Source organism: Pinus tabuliformis, chromosome 4_2 (genome assembly GCF_031772625.1).
Source record: "Pinus tabuliformis cultivar Carrire ecotype Pingquan chromosome 4_2, CPIR1, whole genome shotgun sequence".
Lineage (NCBI taxonomy): Eukaryota > Viridiplantae > Streptophyta > Pinopsida > Pinales > Pinaceae > Pinus > Pinus tabuliformis.
Genome location: NC_142304.1, coordinates 482,514,633 through 482,519,698, shown reverse-complemented (window position 1 = coordinate 482,519,698; position 5,066 = coordinate 482,514,633). Strand labels below are relative to the sequence as shown.

General features: G+C 32.5%; 1 pseudogene across 1 annotated transcript; it reads right to left on the bottom strand.

Moving 5' to 3' along the window:
* Positions 1 to 3,496: 3,496 nt before the first annotated feature.
* On the bottom strand, positions 3,497 to 4,788 carry LOC149170049 (uncharacterized; annotated as a pseudogene). Its single transcript, XR_016259463.1, has 4 exons — positions 4,597 to 4,788; positions 4,311 to 4,432; positions 3,977 to 4,181; positions 3,497 to 3,807 (listed from the first exon to the last, which is right to left on the bottom strand). The product of XR_016259463.1 is annotated as an uncharacterized LOC149170049 (transcript).
* Between the last annotated feature and the right edge of the window lie 278 nt (positions 4,789 to 5,066).

The window sequence follows — 5,066 nt, the reverse complement described above, 5'->3', positions numbered from 1 at the left end:
ACTAGAAACTAGAAATTAGGGAACAATATTTTCAATACTCTAATATGTCAGTTAGTGAAATACACTAATTATTTGATACAACCCAATAATAAAAGTTATAGTTAGAGCAGATACCATTGTCCATTTGATGCATTGGGTAGAACAACACTAGTTTCATACATGCTTACATTCCATGCTACAATAAAATGATATAATTTGTTCCATGTGGCATTATTGAAAAGTATGTGCATGATCCTAACCATATCATTGAACATGATTTGATTAAGGGGGAGCTCAAAGGAGACTTCCAAAGGTAACCAATGCATATACTAGACATGAAGGTTACTATATAAATTCATAGGGTAGATAAAGGTCTAATGTACCTATTACAACTATAAAGAAGAAACATGGGAGCTAAAGGATGGAAATGAAGGAGGAATGCCAACATCTATTTTAAAATATTATTTTTCAAATTATTTTTTGTGTGTATGTGTGTGGTGATGTGTGCATATGATGGTATGAACTTGGGTGGGTGGTTTGGAGGGGGGCAGGGTGGGTGGTGGGAGGTCATATGTCATGATATAACCAAGGAAAATTTATGTGTGGAAATTTACTTAAAAGTTTAGAAACCTTGGCAAATCTTACTAGTCCCTAATATGTAAACTGTAAAATGTTTGGTAATATGTTTGTAAAAATATTTAAATTTTTAATAAATTCATGTAGCCTTTATAAAAAATGGTTATTTTTTAGGTAAAATAAATTTATGCTATAAATTAGAAAAAACGGGAATTGGTGATTTTTCTTGTGGAAAAAAATATGGAAAATTTGCCCGCCTACGAAAATTAGCCCCTAAAATTTTCCGTGGATGTAGCACTCCCTATTTCGATCCCTAGAATAGCAATGTATATGTGTAGATGGTAAACTTATTCATATATGAATGTTGTAATATGTAAATATTGTAAGTTGAATGATAACAATAAATATATATTGCAAATTGTAGATGGAGAAGGACGAAAAAATGACGGACTATGATTCCACAAAAGAAGAAAGGAAGGGGCCTTATAGGCCCAATGAGGCCAAGGAAAAATAATATTATTTTACTTCTAGTCTGGGTCCCTATATATTAAAGTTATCAAACCCCTTTTTAATAAGTCTTTGATCTTGGCATTAGTGGGAGAGTGATATATATGGGTTTTTTTGTTAAGGCATGTGGCTTCTCTCATTCATGCAAAATATAATTTGTGAATTTTGGTTATATAAGGAAAAAATTTCATTCAATTCTTTCTTCCTTAGGAACTTTGTCTCTAAACCTAATCTCTCATGGAACAACTATGAGTAAACAAAGGAAAGTTGTTACCATGAAACTATGTGGAAAATATGATTATATCATGGAGTGAAATGAATTACAATCAAGAATCCTTGGAGTCCCCAATAGAGAGATTTCACAGTTGATTTTTTTTTTTGGAACCCTAGAGGGAGTGGGAAAGGCTTACAAAACACATGTTAGAGAAGGGATATCCCATTCCTTAGGTTAAGTAGGTTGATGGGGAAATGGATATGGTAGATTGGGACAATTGTAAAAGTTTACAAATTGTGAGATTCCAGGATATTGGGCTATGATAAAGAGAGATATATCCTATGGTAAATGATTTTAGTCTTGTGAAATCACAACCTAGATCCATTAGTGTCCTTTTTGCAAAGAGATTAAGTTTAATGGGGATCTTATAGTTTGGTGGAACATACTTCATTTGTAGCTTGTAGACGGTTAATTCCTACATAAATAAGTGTTCTTTATTCATGATTATGTTGGCTTAAAAATTTTAAGTTATAAGTTGAAAGGAATTTTATATGCATGTGTATGTTTTCATTTATATTTATGGTTGACTAATTGAGTTTGCATAAACTCACATTGTCATGTTTATTGACAGTAATGAATTCAGAATAATACAATGAGGAATTATATTATTAGAGCTATAAAATGTGAATCTTATTCTAATTAGATGCTTGGATACATATCATATTGGTATCATAGATAAAATGACAGTGCATTGGGTGTAGCATGGATGCTATATACATTATAAAGTGGTTTTAGAGCATAAATTTAAGTTATTGAGAGGAATTTGGAGTACCCTAGCACCTCAAAAGTGTTATAGAAGTGGATGGGTATGTAATAGAGTAGCGTCAAATAAAATAGAGTGGAAACATTGTGGTTTCACCTAGTAGCCTCAATAGAAGACATAAGTTACTAGGTGTGTTACAATAGGAAATTATAATAAGGCCTTGGGGATTTAACAAATCTTATTATGCATAAACATGGTGAAATATTCATTAGAAGACCACATAGGACCTTTATGTTATTTTTGTCCATTAAGTGGGATATGGTTGCAATTAATTGGGTTTTGGAAATAAGCATAGGTCTAGAAACCTAGATCATGGTTAAAAAGGAAAACAAGAGCCTTACATAGAAAATTCAACCCTCTAGGTCTGAAACATTGTGAATAAGGTATCAAACCTTGAAAACAAATTTTCTTTGGGGTATTTGCTCTCCAAGTGGTATTCTAAGTGCTATTATGTAGTTTTTTTCATAAAGAAGTGGGACTTAGGGGCCTTTAGTGTTCTTAAGAGAGGAAAAATGGGTTCTAATGCTACATAGTTTTTTTCATACATGTAAAGGCTAGGGGAATTTTGCATTATTTAAACTTATGTATTAAAAGCGCATTGTTATTAAATAGCTTAGATTCATCTTAGAATTGAATCTATAAAGCACAAGAGGATCAAATTTTTTATATTTTTTTTTTATCATTTAATTTTTTATTATTTATTAATTTCTTCATATTAGATTTAAATTTACAAACTAAAAAAATTGACACCTCTAGTCACATACATATATATATAGTTACTTATTTTTTATTTAATTTAAATTAGTGTTGTTTAAGATCGAGTAAAATTGTATTTTTTTCACTTTTTAATACAGTGTTATGTTCATTCGTTCATTTTTTACAACTTCTGCCCCATATTGGGATGTAGAGAACCTCTCTCTACATTTAATTCTACACATTATTAATACTTCCACATTAATGTAAATAATGATGGGACTACCTCTTTTGCCCCTGTGTTAGAATAAGTTAGTTACTTTAGTTTTAACTTTTACATTAAAAAAAACAAAAACATGTATTCATTTTTTTATCATTTATATATATAATTTTTATTTTCAACTATATTTTTTTAATAAGATTCACATATCCATTATTTATGAAATTACACATATTTATATATGTTGTTTTATTGTTTTAATATGTAAGTCTTTTATTTTTTGGAAAATAATATATAGATAAATATGAAAATCTACACCTATTAAAAAAATGATTAATTATATTGAACACCACTCTCAAAATTCGATGACTTTAATAATTTAAAAATATATATATATATATATATATATTACATATATATTTATATATAGCATACAATAAAACTATACGAATAACTACTGCAAATTACAACGCTTATTCCAAATAAATTTATAGTAAACTTCAGTAATCAAGGGGATATTTTGAAAAAATCTCCAATTAATCACAATGGATCCTGCAATAATAGCATATGCAAGTCCTGCACAACCAATCTGATTGTAGTACAAGCGCTAGAAAAATTATTGAATCTGGTTTAGAATGACTGAACTATGAAGAAACGGGAGATGGAGCCGAAGTGGGAGAAATTGCTATATCTCCAAACCAATTGTTGTGGGAGCAGCAGCAAATGAACCAAACTCGGTCATCATCCGGCGGTCTCCGCTTCTGTGAGCCTCGCACAGGCGGGGCAAGTATACACCTGCACAAATTACATATAAATAGATCAGTCATGGCCTAACTTCAGGTGTAAAACCCATACATATATTCATAGTTGCGGGTATGTGTCATGTAGATATCCCGTAAGTATACTATTTTACATCTGTTACAACATAGGATACATGAATATGATGATGAGGAGTAATAAGTACCTTCCCCAGCGGCAAGATTGAAGTAGAGGTCGATGATGTTGGAGCACTTGTTGTAGCACCGGGGACAGCATAGCTTATTTGTGAAACCATGTTCTGCTAGAGAATCCGTGGACATCCCCGCTGTCATCCTCTCCACCCCACACGCATTCATGCACTCATCTGTTTCTATCAAATCTTTCATATTCTCTGCTATAACCTCGGAGCTCTGCACATCATCAATCACCCAATTAACTAACTAGACCAACATACTAGAAATTGGAAGGTTAGGCAAACACAATACTTCACATAGAATTATATATGTGAGATTAATTAATGGAAAATTATGTAAACTCACCTGGCATTCATACTGCACATTGCCATCCCTCAAGATGGACTTCTCAAGCACACAACGTGCTCCAGAAGATGACACAGAAAACGCACAAACCTCCACGGGCAGCTTCTCGCATACTATCCCCCCTGATCATTAATCAATAGAACAGTGAGTAATCTATAAATTAAAAGATTGTTAATTCCATGACCAATGACTATGATCTGATGATCAGAAAAGGATTAACCAAACCAATTACAGATTCTCAATGGAAATGACTAATATAATATAAAATGAAATCAATTGTACATACCATAAACAACTTGCAGACTTATAACTGAAATAAGGGCTGACATTGCCAAAAGAAGCCTCCCCGTAGCCATTTCTGTGTTGTTCTGAATCTTGGTTACCAATGCGTTTTCTCGGTTAAAATGAGGACGTTTGTATAATACCTATCAACTATATTAATCTGATTTAGAGAAGAAATGGCAGAAAATGGAATGGATGTATTAGGACTCGTTCATCGCTTTATAGATATAGGGCAAAGAATGGAGAGCAAACAAGCAACGGCAATGAGACATTTTCCGCGTTGAAACATTTTCAACGCCGAAGCCGCGTTGCAGTACCGGATTTTCCTGCAAAAGATAATTAAAAATAGAATATGCGTGGCACATGACCAAAAAGAAAGTATCTGGAAACACAGCCATTGAGTGACGTACAGACTTGCTAGTCGCATTCACATTGTGTTTGATAACCATTGGAGTAGGAGTTGGTGTCCCCCAC